Below are 16,760 nucleotides of genomic sequence, written 5' to 3'. Positions count from 1 at the left end.
CGTGTGTGGATGAAAATGAAATTAGGTCATGTTGTAGCAAATAATAATGGAACCTACGAAGTGAAAGAGGAAGATTTATTCGTTTAAGGCATGCAAATGTTCAAGACACATCACATTTTCTAGAATGACGGTGATAAAAGTAGATTCGTTATTTCGACGTGTCTTGTAGCAGCTGGCCCTTTTTTGGGAATCGCAAACAGCTGATTGAGTGTTGTAGTCTTGACTTGAATGTCAGTTTATGGCGCCATAGGAAACACTTTAGTTTTATATCTAGGTCAGGAGGACGAAACTCTTGCTCTTAATTTACCGCTGATCGTATTAGACGCAATGCTTGAAAAAACTTCTCTCCAAGTTTCATAGATTAAATTATAGTTGTATGTAGTGTTCTTAGGTCATTCTAAGATAACGGTATTGCGCACATGCTGAAACACGCAACACGACGCCATTTTGTCCATTTTTGACTATAGTTCAACTCATAATTGGTCGGAATAGTAGCGTTGGATTTCATAACTGAAGACAAGTTGATCGAGGCTTATGAGTAAATGGGACATTGAAGGAGACTTCAACTGGCGGCACCTCCGAGTATCTAGAACTTCCCATTACAGGTAACTCAAAGCAACGGACACCTCCAAGTAACGGACACCTCAAATCATCAGACACCTCAAATTAATGAACACCTACAAGTAACAGACACCTTAAAGCACGGACACCTCCAAGAGTAAGACACCTTTAAGTGAGGGAAACCTCAAATAAATGGACACCATGAAGTAATGGACTCCCCCAAGTAAAGGGGCATCTCAAAGGACCAGAAACCTTAAAGTAACTGATACCTCAATAACAGAAAATTTGAAATAACGGACACGTTAAAGCAACGGACACCTTAAAGTAACGGAAACTTCAAATAAACGGACACCATGAAGTAATGGACTCCCCCAAGTAACGGGCATCTCAAAGGAACTGAAACCTTAATGTAACTGATACCTCAATAACGGAAACTTTGAAATAACGGACACCTCAAAGTAAGGGAAACTTCAAATAAAAGGACACCATGAAGTAATGGACTCCCCCAAGTAACGGGCATCTCAAAGGAACTGAAACCTTAATGTAACTGATACCTCAATAACGGAAACTTTGAAATAACGGACACCTTAAAGTAACGGAAACTTCAAATAAACGGACACCATGAGGTAATGGACTCCCCCAAGTAACTGGCATCTCAAAAGAACTGAAACCTTAATGTAACGGACACCTTAAAGTAACGGAAACCTCAAATAAACGGACACCATGAAGTAATGGACTCCCCCAAGTAACGGGCATCTCAAAGGAACTGAAACCTTAATGTAACTGATACCTCAATAACGGAAACTTTGAAATAACGGACACCTTAAAGTAACGGAAACTTCAAATAAACGGACACCATGAAGTAATGGACTCCCCCAAATAACGGGCATCTCAAAGGAACTGAAACCTTAATGTAACTGATACCTCAATAACGGAAACTTTGAAATAACGGACACCTTAAAGTAACGGTAACTTCAAATAAACGGACACCATGAAATAATGGACTCCCCCAAGTAACAGGCATCTCAAAGGAACTGAAACCTTAAAGTAACTGATACCTCTATAACGGAAACTTTGAAATAACGGACACCTTAAAGTAACGGAAACCTCAAATAAACGGACACCATGAAGTAATGGACTCCCCCAAGTAGCGGGCATCTCAAAGGAACCGAAACCTTAGTGTAACTGATACCTCAATAATGGAAACTTTAAAGTATCGGACACGTTAAAGTAACGGACACCTTTAAGTAACGGAAACCTCAAATAAACGGAAACTTCGAAGTAACGGACACCTTAAAGTAACGGAAACTTCAAATAAACGGACTCCATGAAGTAATGGACTCCCCCAAGTAACGGGCATCTCAAAGGAACTGAAACCTTAATGTAACTGATACCTCAGTAACGGAAACTTTGAAATAACGGACACCTTAAAGTAACGGAAACTTCAAATAAACGGACACCATGAGGTAATGGACTCCCCCAAGTAACGGGCATCTCAAAGGAACTGAAACCTTAATGTAACTGATACCTCAATAACGGAAACTTTGAAATAACGGACACCTCAAAGTAACGGAAACTTCAAATAAACGGACACCATGAAGTAATAGACTCCCCCAAGTAACGGGCATCTCAAAGGAACTGAAACCTTAATGTAACTGATACCTCAATAACGGAAACTTTGAAATAACGGACACCTCAAAGTAACGGAAACTTCAAATAAACGGACACCATGAAGTAATGGACTCCCCCAAGTAAGGGGCATCTCAAAGGAACTGAAACCTTAATGTAACTGATACCTCAAAAACGGAAACTTTGAAATAACGGACACCTTAAAGTAACGGAAACTTCAAATAAACGGACACCAAGAAGTAATGGACTCCCCCAAGTAAGGGGCATCTCAAAGGAACTGAAACCTTAATGTAACTGATACCTCAATAACGGAAACTTTGAAATAACGGACACCTTAAAGTAACGGAAACTTCAAATAAACGGACACCATGAAGTAATGGACTCCCCCAAGTAACGGGCATCTCAAAAAAACTGAAAACTTAATGTAACGGACACCTTAAAGTAACGGAAACCTCAAATAAACGGACACCATGTAGTAATGGACTCCCCCAAGTAACGGGCATCTCAAAGGAACTGAAACCTTAAAGTAACTGATACCTCAATAACGGAAACTTTGAAATAACGGACACCTCAAAGTAACGGAAACTTGTAATAAACGGACACCATGAAGTAATGGACTCCCCCAAGTAAGGGGCATCTCAAAGGAACTGAAACCTTAATGTAACTGATACCTCAATAACGGAAACTTTGAAATAACGGACACCTTAAAGTAACGGAAACTTCAAATAAACGGACACCATGAAGTAATGGACTCCCCCAAGTAACGGGCATCTCAAAGGAACTGAAACCTTAATGTAACTGATACCTCTATAACGGAAACTTTGAAATAACGGACACCTCAAAGTAACGGAAACTTCAAATAAACGGACACCATGAAGTAATGGACTCCCCCAAGTAACGGGCATCTCAAACGAACTGAAACCTTAATGTAACTGATACCTCTATAACGGAAACTTTGAAATAACGGACACCTTAAAGTAACGGTAACTTCAAATAAACGGACACCATGTAGTAATGGAATCCCCCAAGTAACGGGCATCTCAAAGGAACTGAAACCTTAAAGTAACTGATACCTCAATAACGGAAACTTTGAAATAACGGACTCCTTAAAGTAACGGAAACTTCAAATAAACGGACACCATGAAGTAATGGACTCCCCCAAGTAACGGGCATCTCAAAGGAACTGAAACCTTAATGTAACTGATACCTCAATAACGGAAACTTTGAAGTAACGGACACCTCAAAGTAACGGAAGCTTCAAATAAACGGACACCATGAAGTAATAGACTCCCCCAAGTAACGGGCATCTCAAAGGAACTGAAACCTTAATGTAACTGATACCTCAATAACGGAAACTTTGAAATAACGGACACCTCAAAGTAACGGAAACTTCAAATAAACGGACACCATGAAGTAATGGACTCCCCCAAGTAACGGGCATCTCAAACGAACTGAAACCTTAATGTAACTGATACCTCTATAACGGAAACTTTGAAATAACGGACACCTCAAAGTAAGGGAAACTTCAAATAAACGGACACCATGAAGTAATGGACTCCCCCAAGTAACGGGCATCTCAAAGGAACTGAAACCTTAATGTAACTGATACCTCAATAAGGGAAACTTTGAAATAACGGACACCTCAAAGTAACGGAAACTTGTAATAAACGGACACCATGAAGTAATGGACTCCCCCAAGTAACGGGCATCTCAAACGAACTGAAACCTTAATGTAACTGATACCTCTATAACGGAAACTTTGAAATAACGGACACCTCAAAGTAACGGAAACTTGTAATAAACGGACACCATGAAGTAATGGACTCCCCCAAGTAACGGGCATCTCAAACGAACTGAAACCTTAATGTAACTGATACCTCTATAACGGAAACTTTGAAATAACGGACACCTCAAAGTAACGGAAACTTCAAATAAACGGACACCATGAAGTAATGGACTCCCCCAAGTAACGGGCATCTCAAAAGAACTGAAACCTTAATGTAACTGATACCTCAATAACGGAAACTTTGAAATAACGGACACCTCAAAGTAACGGAAACTTCAAATAAACGGACACCATGAAGTAATGGACTCCCCCAAGTAACGGGTATCTCAAAGGAACTGAAACCTTAAAGTAACTGATACCTCTATAACGGAAACTTTGAAATAACGGACACCTTAAAGTAACGGAAACCTCAAATAAACGGACACCATGAAGTAATGGACTCCCCCAAGTAGCGGGCATCTCAAAGGAACCGAAACCTTCGTGTAACTGATACCTCAATAATGGAAACTTTAAAGTAACGGGCACGTTAAAGTAACGGACACCTTAAAGTAACGGAAACCTCAAATAAACGGACACCATGTAGTAATGGAATCCCCCAAGTAACGGGCATCTCAAAGGAACTGAAACCTTAAAGTAACTGATACCTCAATAACGGAAACTTTGAAATAACGGACTCCTTAAAGTAACGGAAACTTCAAATAAACGGACACCATGAAGTAATGGACTCCCCCAAGTAACGGGCATCTCAAAGGAACTGAAACCTTAATGTAACTGATACCTCAATAACGGAAACTTTGAAATAACGGACACCTCAAAGTAACGGAAGCTTCAAATAAACGGACACCATGAAGTAATAGACTCCCCCAAGTAACGGGCATCTCAAAGGAACTGAAACCTTAATGTAACTGATACCTCAATAACGGAAACTTTGAAATAACGGACACCTCAAATTAACGGAAACTTGTAATAAACGGACACCATGAAGTAATGGACTCCCCCAAGTAACGGGCATCTCAAACGAACTGAAACCTTAATGTAACTGATACCTCTATAACGGAAACTTTGAAATAACGGACACCTCAAAGTAACGGAAACTTCAAATAAACGGACACCATGAAGTAATGGACTCCCCCAAGTAACGGGCATCTCAAACGAACTGAAACCTTAATGTAACTGATACCTCTATAACGGAAACTTTGAAATAACGGACACCTCAAAGTAAGGGAAACTTCAAATAAACGGACACCATGAAGTAATGGACTCCCCCAAGTAACGGGCATCTCAAAGGAACTGAAACCTTAATGTAACTGATACCTCAATAACGGAAACTTTGAAATAACGGACACCTCAAAGTAACGGAAACTTGTAATAAACGGACACCATGAAGTAATGGACTCCCCCAAGTAACGGGCATCTCAAACGAACTGAAACCTTAATGTAACTGATACCTCTATAACGGAAACTTTGAAATAACGGACACCTCAAAGTAACGGAAACTTGTAATAAACGGACACCATGAAGTAATGGACTCCCCCAAGTAACGGGCATCTCAAACGAACTGAAACCTTAATGTAACTGATACCTCTATAACGGAAACTTTGAAATAACGGACACCTCAAAGTAACGGAAACTTCAAATAAACGGACACCATGAAGTAATGGACTCCCCCAAGTAACGGGCATCTCAAAAGAACTGAAACCTTAATGTAACTGATACCTCAATAACGGAAACTTTGAAATAACGGACACCTCAAAGTAACGGAAACTTCAAATAAACGGACACCATGAAGTAATGGACTCCCCCAAGTAGCGGGCATCTCAAAGGAACCGAAACCTTAGTGTAACTGATACCTCAATAATGGAAACTTTAAAGTAACGGGCACGTTAAAGTAACGGACACCTTAAAGTAACGGAAACCTCAAATAAACGGAAACTTTGAAGTAACGGACACGTTAAAGTAACGGACACCTTAAAGTAACGGAAACCTCAAATAAACGGACATCGTGAAGTAATAGACTCCCCCAAGTAACGGGCATTTCAAAGGAACTGAAACCTTAATGTGACTGATACCTCAAATAACGGAAACTTTAAAGTAACGGACACGTTAAAGTAAAGAGTACTTCATAGTCACAGACACTCCCTACTCATGGACATCTCAAATCAATGGACACCTCACAGCAACGGACAGCTCCAATAAAGAAAGCCTTTTTGGATGCCGCTGTTCTGTTAGATAATAATAATGATTAGTAATTCTTTTTCTTGATTGTAACCGAACAGTTCGCGATTGCAACAATCAAAAAATCTACTTTTGTCACGTTCTACTTTTGTCTTGTTATCCAACATTTTTGGTAAGAACCAGATGATTGGCGATTGCAGCTTGATATCTATAAAAAGTGCTGTTATCGCGCCACAATTTGGTAAACTTTTTCAAACTTTTAAAGCCGTCATTCTTCAGTAGAATCAAATACTGATAGGAATTTGGTCCATATTTTCGACTTTATCGACTAGAACATAAACATGCGAAAATTGATTTACATGAAGCAACTGACGGTATCTTTGTTTAGCAGGTGTTTTAGGATGTGATTAAGTGTTTCATTTTCAGCAAAGTGAAGGTGTCTCAAATTTGAATATACAATCTCAAATTTGAATATACATAAGCTGCGCTTGGGAAAGGTACAACAAGTCATGCTAGAAATGAAACCTTGCGTTAATAGCTAACCCTGTAATGGTGCTCCCAACAGTACTATGACGGAGAGTTTGTTGAAAAGATCATTTGCAAATGAGGATTGAATGAAGCAAGGCTTCTTGCCTCCCTGCACATACTGTATAACTTGCTTTAAAGTGTGCCTCATCATTATGAACCAAATCAGTACCCGTAATGAGCACGTGCTGTTTTTTAAGCAGGCAGCGCGAGACGAATACATCATTCTTGCCAAAGAGATGCTTTTTGCTTAAATCATGATGCATCACATTGCTTAAAAATAATGTAACTTGATTGCTGCATATAGTTAATTGAAAATTATAGCTTTATGAAACCTTTATTGGACAAATTTTTGAAAAGCGTTTATGAAACCATTTCCAAATTGGATCGGAGCTAGATTTTTTCAGCCTTTAGAGACCAATTTTCAAGACACGATTTTATTCAGTTATTTGAATATGAATAAAATTTGAGCTATTGGTTTTATCCCATTCCCCCACTGTATGTGTGATCATATTCTTTTGAAGGGGGTGGGTTTATAAGGCCAGAAAACGTGCTTCTCGAAAACTTTCTCGCAACCTTACTGGTTCAGTTCGAAGACAATTCCCATGGCGGTGATTCCTTTCCTAGCCAATCAAGTTTTGAGGCTTATGCTGGTCATCTCACTATTATTTTGACATCAAGCAAGTAATATAGGATCTAAAAGACCGCCTTGTCAAACCTCGCAGAATATCTGATATGGATAATTCTAAGTTTTATTGTAGTTTTCAAGACATTTTTTACTTGAGGGAGCAGTTCTAAGATTTAACTCATAATGCTTTGGACTTTTTTGGGCCGGAAAAGTCCGTTATCATTTACCCAAAACTCCCTACCTAACAGTTCTGTTTAGAGGATGTTCCTGGATTTGACTGTTTATGCTTAGTGAGTATTTTCTTGAAATTATACGGTGAAGTCAATGCCATATCAAGCTTGAACATGAGCATCGCTAGTTCTTCGATATTATACATCACTGCCAAGCCTCGTTTGACTGTGGCAGCCTCATCAATGTCTCAGGTGGATTGCAGCGGTGTCTTTGATCTTATTTGTAAAGATTATTCTGAAATCATTTCGCACAGCTCGGTGATTATGCTTTAAACCAACATTTCCATGTCTCCTACTGACACTTAAAGAGCTTATTATCTCCATCTGCTCTTTTCCTCCAAACAGCTAAATTGACGGACTAAAATTACCTTGACGGAGCTCAAGAAAATGCGGAATGCAGGAATCCAATGACTTAGCACTACAAATTCACCGTAGAAAGAAAATTTAAAATTATGACGTCATTTTGCACTTCGAAATCTTAATACCTGCTTAATAAAAAAAAATCTCAGTTGTGGTAAGGAATTGAAAAAATCGCCATTTTATGTTTTTCTGTCGTGATGAATTGGTACGTTGAAGGGAATATTAAGTGCAACAGATTATAAGACTACAAACGACTGAATGAAATTTGATAGTATTTCGTACAAAAGAAGTGCATAATGATGAAATGAAGTTTATCAATGCGCAATGATTTTCAGTACTACACCCAGCATTAGAGGTGTACCTGATCTTTTGCATTTTTGGAATGGCGTTGGGTCAAGTGGAAATTTAAACCCAACTTGCTAGTTGATGGCTTTGTAGTGAATGGTTGAGTTGCAGAAGATTTTTACACCAATTATTTGATACGAATGAGTGGAAAGTCAAAACTAGTTACGATTGTTTGTCAGTAACTATTTTCTAATTGCTAATTTTTCAATCTTCCCTTCATTTTTTCTCCAATGCCTATCCTTACTGGCACTAGACTCGCCGGGCAGGGACTGAGTCGTTATTTTGGCTTCTCTTGTTAAGTCTTTTGCTCAGTACCGACTTTCCAAAAAATAATATTATAAACAGTTTTCTTAAAATTCATCGCAACTATTTAGAGTTGTAAGGCTACACGAATTTGTGTTGATGACGTTATATTTGAAGAAAGAAGATGGCTTAAATTATAGATTCGATTATGGTCAATTGCGAGTTCACTGTTCTTGTGCAAGCGGCAGCCATTAGTCAAAGAAATAAAAAACAAATAAGCATTAGGCTTAACAGAATCAAAAAGTTCATGCAGGATGTCTGTTCCCAAAGCCCTTTACGTTGTACAAATATCCGAGTTTCATGTTAAAGTGTTAGGAGAGAGCAATTGAGTTTGGGCGGTGAAGAGTGTGACAAAAGGATGCTAATTCGATTCCACTAGAGAGCTATATGTCTTTAAAGTCTTTAAAGTCCAACCCTTACTTGATAAATATAACCCAAAAATTAGCCTCGGGTATGGGAACATGAAGCAGAAAATCACTAATCTGGTCCACGTCTGTTTGGAATAAGGAAGAGAAGTGAAGATACAGAGAAGGATTATCTTTGGACTAAAAGATGGAACAATGTCGTGTTTTGTTATTGGTAATTCTTTAAAGTGGTTCTGTTTTCTTGATCAAGTATAATGGTTCCGATTAAATGTCAAGAGAAGCCAAAACAAAGAATGCCCATCGGTCAGCATAAGTGTCAGCTACCTAGACGCCTCATTGTGATTGGCTTCTAACTTTATGACAGTTTCCTCAAAAACCATACACAGCAGTCAAAATTGTGTCTGAAAGTCCTTTTTTAGACCAGCCTCCTCTTTTTGTCTATTTATAAGATTTCAGAAATATGTGGCCAAAATATTATATCAAGAATTAAATTTTTTGTTGCTAACGCAGCCGCATGTTTCACCACTTTTCTTTTCTTGGAGACTAAATTCCTATCTCAATGTTTTGTTTTGGTTCATTTCTTTTGTTAATCAAGACAATATAGCCTTACTCGTCCTTGTAAGGTTGCTTTATAGGTTTGACGACGTCATATGAAGAATCTCTATAGATACCTTACCAATATGAATTTATGTCTCTTGCCAAAGAAACATGTGCCAAGTATGACCTCTTTAACCTTTGCAAGCTCTACAATGGCTCGAAAGTGAACCATTCTCGAGGCTTTAAAGAATAGGCAAGCTCCTTATAAGCCTTCTTCTACGAGTGCTGCTGTAAAATGATTGCATGTCTTCGACTTTTCTACTATTGCACGACAATGTGCTACGGCGCACTAAACCTTTTCTTAAGGGACATGTAACAAATACATCCTTCATATGGTCATTACCAACTACGATGCCTGCCAAGTGTTTAACGCTCTTATCATCTTATCTACTCAACGTCTCCCCTCTCTCAATACAATTGCAGGTGGGAGCGGAAACAGTGTAACAAGAGTTTGGCAACATGTTCATCTTCTTTCCCAACATTGATTAAGGGGAGGATGAGGGAGCTGTCTGGTTGAGATAGGAAATTAGGGTGAAAAACTATGAATTTATTACAAGCGCAATCTAGGTATTTATTAACGATCAACGGCCTTTGTTGACGAAAAATTGCAATATCCTGCCTTAAACCGATGGCTCGGTATTCAACTATAGCCTTCTTATCTAGCTAGACATCTTTCAACTTTAAGTTCATCTGGCACACCATTATTGTTCATTTTGTACCTTTTTCTGCAATAATCGCTATAACGATGTTGTTCTTCACAGTTCAAAACCAATCATGAAAAACCAGCGCACAGACTTGCCAAACATGAACGCCGTGTTCCCTAAGTAATATTTAAAAAAATCAAGTTTCTAGTATAGTTCGTTCAGGAGTCATTCAGTCGTTAAATCGTTAAAAATTATATAAACAACATCTTTTGAAGTGAAGAGGGGGGATGTGTTGAAAATGTGGATAGAGTGACCTGTACGGAGGATGTTCTTGATATTAAGAAGCTTCTTGCTTTCTTTGCGCTTGACATTAACACCTTGAATTTCATGACACATCTTCGAAAGAAAAATATTTTAATGCTATTTTGTAGCTGGAAATTAAAACGTTAAAGTGTGGATATTATTTAATGCATTTAGTGGCTGATCTTCCTGATGAGATAAGAATTCCTAAAAAAACTGTCAATTTACTATAATGAAATTTCCTTCGAAACGAAAGAATCGCCAAATATATTCTAGAAGTGTTAAAGAATGCAAAATTTGACATTACCATGTTAATGTAATTGGAAATGCAAACGGTTAAAAAACAAAATTGTGCTGTTGTTAACTCGATTTGCTGTACAATGAAGGGACTTATTTTACTTTATCAGCCAGAATAAGTAACGTAATTTGACGAAGAAAAATCCAATAAACGCACTTTTTAACAAGAAAATAAGCTCAGGATTTGTACTCCGTATCTTGATTTCTTTACCTACTTAAGTACTAATAGTTTCCTACAAGCTCCTTAAAATTCCACGTGCTTAAAAGCTACTTTTTGGAAATTATTGTCACTGTTGTTTAAGTCTTCGCAGATTATTATTATATCTACAATCAAAGTATTTATCACAATATTAAGAGCAGTCACAATAATAGCCATAAATTTTAATATTCTCTTTTCAACAAAGTAAGAAAAACTGACATTTTCAAAGCGCTTCGGAGTGTTTTATGATATTGTTCATAAATTTCAAAAAGCAATGCTTCTTCATATTGCTATAAGATGACAAAAAAATTGGAATTCAAAACAGTTAAAAAGTACATAGCATTAAAAATCAAGCCAAACATGTTGCAAAAATTTTCTTTATGCTGTAGCTGGTCGGTGACAGTAATATTTTGGGGTTTGAAAAAGCACCATATATTTGAAATCATGATAATTTGCCTAAATTCTATATATAAAACAAATGCGGTTCCATTACAGTGACAGAAATAGAAGATAAAAACAAAAGGAGATTTTTACCTTAAATAAAAAACAGCTAGATCAATCAAGACGGTATTTATGTTGGCTTATAATTAGTGCTATTTTCTTTTATTGTCACATTTCCAGACAATTTCATTTCTAGTTGTTCGTGTTATTATTATACAGCAGCTTTTGTACTTAACAGGTGTTCCGATTTTACAGTTTTTTGAAAAGTCGTACTTAAATTGCTTTTTAATTTTTCAATCCTATTAGCACCTGTTTGCAGACATAAGAGATTTCAATTGAAAATGTTCTTTAATCATTTGAAAGAGAAGAATGGTCGTTGTATTAAAACATTAAGAAGAACGTATGATGTGGCCTAGCCATACAACGAATGTGCAATTGAGAATATAAAATTGAGAACATTTGCCAAGAAATTTTCTTTTCAGTAATCCAGGTGTCAAAAAAAATGTTTTCCTGGTTTATTTTTAGTTCAGCAGGATATCATAATTTTTAAGAGCATAATATTTTCGTTCTTGTATTGTTAAACATAAAACTAAGAATTTTGTTGATGTGAATAGATTCATTTTTATGGGAAACTTTGCTTTTATGCTTGCAGAATAGTTTTGTGAGTTCCACATTATTTTTGATAAGAATGTTGAGGCTCAAAGCTCTTAAAATTAAAGAATAAATTGAGCGTAATATTCACAATCAAATGTTTTTAAAGATGCTTGAAGTTTTTTTCAAAATTTTCGAATTCACAATCTACATTTAGAATAATTCGATAACAAACGTTAATGTTTACTGAAATCAGGAAGTTCGTCATTCTCAGAAAAGTGTGTGGAGCTCCTAAAATGGAGTTTGCTATGAGTATTGTAGAAAAATGTAAGAAGCTTTTAATATATGTTTAAGAAATTTATCTATAAACATTGAAGTTGAAAAATCTGAGCCTTATTTGTTGAAAAAGTGAATTTTCACAGACATTGTTGAACTGGTAAGTTTTGTACTATCTGTTTGGCAAAATTCCTGAATTTTTGCTGTCTTTCTTGCTTCTTCTCGCCCAAGATACTCCTTCGCAACCTCGCAACGTTTGCAACTTCGCTTAGTTACAAGTTCCAGATTCCAGAAAATAGTATGGTCTGCCTTTTACACGTATGGGTTTTGCGGCCAAAGTCATTGATTGCTTCAGAACTTCATCGAAGTGGTTTCCCATTGCGAGAAAACCTTTCTTATTATAAGGAATTTGTTTAGATTTTGTTGTCTTTCCTACATTCCAGTATTGGTTTTGATTGTCGTGTTTTTGCGTGAATTTTGAATAAGCAGTTAAAGTTTCTCAAAACCCTTGAATTTTTCTTGATTCATAATTAATAGAACATTAATATTGGTGAGGGTCAAATGATAGGCTTAACGAAGAAATATAATTTACGGTTAGATTTCTATGAAAATACGATTGTGCTTTGCTCAGAAGTTGTGTTTTATCTCATTTTATCTCATCAAGCTTCCATCTATTGTGTAGAAAACAGAGATGGCTGCATTATTAGCCATTGGCCTAGACCGAGAGCATCTTCAAAAGGAAACCCTAGGAGCAATCTAAAAATAAAGTTTTGATAATAGAATGCTTCCAAAGCACCTTGAGGTAACGGGATTTTTAGTGACAAGCAACTGCGTGGAAACTATGACCATCCAAATGAATTTTTAGGCATTTTTATCATTATGATTCACATCTTTGAATGTGATTATGTTTAAAGGCTTATTCTGTAACTTCTGAATGCTTTTGTAACTTATTTCGTCCCTTGTATGACCAATGTAGCTTGGATCTGAAACTGAGTAAACAAGCAGTCGTTGACGAAGATCCATTGAGCCACTACACCGTTGTGGCTATTTGTAATATATTTATATTCCTCACATCAGATCATGTCAAACCATTACAGCTCTGTTTTCATCATTACAGTAAAAATCATACGAAATTTCATAAAAAATGTCAATTTATTCTAGTACACTACAACAAAAAGATCACTGCATTTGTCGCTTGAAATAAAATTTGATATCATTTCTCGTTTTTATTGTCCGCTATTTTGATGATTTGTTTGACCCCCTGAATGCTAGATACACGATTGTAACCCCCGTGAACTATTGTGAGCAGCCTTGAGTCATTGGTCCATCTGCCAGGTCTGGCGAACTCTTTTATTTAGGATTTTCGAAATTGTTTAATTGCCACTCTACAGCATTTTGAAAATAATAACTTAAAAGTTCATCTGGAAATGTTAAGATGTATTAAGCAATCGTTAAGAGTTTGCCATTCATTGGAACAGTTGCGTAACCTCAGCACCGAAAAAAGATTTATTTGAGGTATGAATTTCACGTTTACTTGCATATTGGATTACAGAAAAATGCTTATTAGTGCATTTTGAATTGATGAATAATGCGAAGAGAGTTGCTGCACTTTTTAATTGGTTTTTCAATCATCAAAACTGGTAATTGGAATGATTCTGTAGATTCCTGTAAAATACGCATTATTTTGACGAAATATTTCGCGTCCTTTTGATGGACAAAGTCAGTTTCGTTAACGGCTAGTCTTTAACGATTAAGCAAGTTATTCTATTTGTCAGCGAAGAAATTATTGGGAAAAATATTTTCTGTTTAAAATATAACTGTTGGCATGTAAGTTTTTAAACCACAACGTCAACCTGCAGATGCTGTCATTGGTTTCTTTCATATTGCAAATAAGGATATCAAATGATTCTTCGTACTATCGTCTTGAATTTTAAATTCAATAGAAAGTTATTCACTTTTATAAATGACATAAAGTGACGCAATGGTTGTTTTTAAGTGGTAAAATTTAATCCAGAAGTTCAGGAATCCAGTGTTGCTAAACGAAGTTAGCAAAATGTCGATTTTAGAACAGGTTGATGAATGGTTAGCCAATTTTTACTTCCACTTTGTAAAACGGCTTTGTTCAAATAGTGATTGGTATGCAGATAATACAAGTCAAAATTGTTTGAATATGCAAAAATATATTGACAAATTGACCTGTTTAATGGTATTCCTAAAGTATAAAACAATACAAAATACTTTTTGAAGATTTTTCAACCCTTTTCGCTTGAATGAATGAGTCTCAAATTTTGTTTTTATAATTCTTACATTGTCTGAGCAACCTAAGGGACTGATTACGTGGAGCGGAGGTCCCGGTTTACCGAGAAGCATGTTCTGTGTTTAGCAAACGTTCGATTACAAGGGGAACGGGTAGCCCGGTTAGACGGGTTTCCGTCTTCTGCCTACCGGGCTAGCCAGGCAAATTGGGCTGCAATTTAATGTTTTTGCTCATTTTATCGATTCAAGCCGGGCCAGCCCGGCAATGGAGGATTTTCATTTAAATGACGCATGTGCTATCGATATTATATCCTAAAGACATTTATCAAATCTTGAAACCGAAAGAAAGACAATCAAAACAACCCAATACAAAACAAAGCAAACTTTTAATTTGAAACCCTCATAGCAGAAATATATTTCTTGACGAGCGCTGCAGCCATGTTTAAATCAATTTACCCTCCTAAATTTTTACCGCTAAATTTCAGGCAGGGCTGGTGTTCTCCATATTGCAGCCCGGGTGACCCAGCCAGCCTTGGCAACCGGGCTAGCCCGTTCCATGCAATCAACCCCAAAAGTGTGTAAAAGAAATATCATGTAAAGCTTTTTAGGTGTAAGGTGAAATTGGAACCAAACAGGTATTGGTAAAAGAGGATTCTGCAAGCTTATAATGTTTTTGTTATATTTTTGATGCGTGGTTTGCATGAATTTGAATACTTTTTCTTTTATTACATAAAAGTCAAGATGCAACACCAAAATTGTACTTTATTCTAGATAATAAGGGGTATCTTAAAAAATACTGGCATGAAGCATATACTTGTCTAGAAACGAGGAAATGCTCCCTTGGGGAAAACGTTATTTTATATAGAGTAACCCTTTATTTAGATTGACACAACTTTTTGACCATAGTCGCAGCCTCTGTTTGCCTCAGCCTCTTAATGAGAAATTTTCTCTATGACATCGACCTAATGTAAATCTCATCTTCTTCTTTTTGTTACAATATTGGTAAACACAGCATGATTGACACCCAATAAGTACAATATTAAAAAGATGCTCAATAAGGAAATACAAGGTTATATGAAATAAAAGTTATGTTTCTTTAGAATGAAATGGTGGCATATATTGTATGATTTTTCTTGTGTTTGATATGATCGTAATTAGTCTTTGTGTTTAATCAAATAATGTTTAGTGTAAAGAACTAAGTTTGCTTAGCAATTTTTTTAGTAGCTCTAGAGAAGGTGTGGCATTGCCAATAGACATAATGTTTAAGCTGAGACAACTAAAAATTTCGGGGGGTAGCTGCATCTTCCCAAAAAGATTTCTTTGAGCATTTATTGATTTCAATTTTTTTAACTTAATTCTTGCGAGAAAGTGGCATCAAACAGCCAAAGGGTATTAAACATTAATGCCAAAATCGAAAAATCCATCGGTGATTCGATCTAACCTTACGGGCAATTTACGTTCTATCAACCAGGCCTACAAATAGTATGTCACAGTTGTGCAGACGCTGTTTTTACAAACATAGAGCTTTATTCCTTTGTTTACCTAATGATATTTTATTTCTGCATAATTAGCAAGTATTTAGTTATGAACTTAGAACACCTTCGTTTTGATTTAATTATAAGGTTAACAATACATGCATGGTTGGCTTTACTGTGCTGTGCCATGAGTCTGGTTAAAATCATGCTTATTCTGTGGTTTTTATCACTGTTTTGATGTTACGTTCTTTCAAGAAGAAGCACAAAAAACCGAGTCACTGATTTGGCGTATTGCGAACAACACCCACGTCTGTCTCGTAATGGCAATCAATATTGACAAAATTACTGAGAAATATGAGCTCGTCTGTCATTCAGCTTTTGAATTTGCATTTCTTTCAATGCTGCTATGACTGCCTGTCTCTTTAAGAAGCGTAGAAAATGGTTGATTGTGAACAACATGGTGAGAAAACTTCAAACATTAGTCTAAGTTACAGGAGATGTTTTCAGTCAACTAGCCAACTCAGGGGTTTCCTGAACGTCTTTGACCATTGACCCCCTTGTAAAATCCTGTTTTACTCAAGAAATGTGCAAATGCTTAATGTTGATTTTAATTTATACGATATGTGGTTTCAATTTTGTCTATCGACCCTGAGATAGCCTTTGCACTTTGAAGACCCTTGAGCTAGTCGTTGTACTATCGAAATACGAACATTCCCTGTCCTAAAGTGCATCCATCAACTGGACTCTGCAAACATGTGCCTACGCAAATGGCCGCAA

General features: G+C 36.7%; 1 protein-coding gene across 7 annotated transcripts in view; it reads left to right on the top strand.

Annotated features, from left to right (window-relative positions):
- Positions 1 to 16,760, top strand: part of LOC135681616 (uncharacterized) — a 128,265-nt gene that overhangs the window by 4,342 nt on the left and 107,163 nt on the right. For 4 of the 7 annotated variants that reach the window (XR_010515627.2, XM_065196175.2, XM_065196173.2 and 1 more), the window contains exon 1: positions 13,606 to 13,767. The exons of the other annotated variants lie outside the window; for them this stretch is intronic. The gene's annotated coding sequence lies outside the window, so the exon portion shown is untranslated. Of the gene's footprint in view, positions 1 to 13,605; positions 13,768 to 16,760 lie in introns of those variants that run through there. 7 annotated transcript variants of the gene reach the window in all.

The sequence above is a fragment of the Rhopilema esculentum genome, chromosome 12, assembly GCF_057945365.1.
Source record: "Rhopilema esculentum isolate cy_ngs chromosome 12, ASM5794536v1, whole genome shotgun sequence".
NCBI lineage: Eukaryota > Metazoa > Cnidaria > Scyphozoa > Rhizostomeae > Rhizostomatidae > Rhopilema > Rhopilema esculentum.
This window is presented reverse-complemented; position numbering and strand designations above follow the sequence as displayed.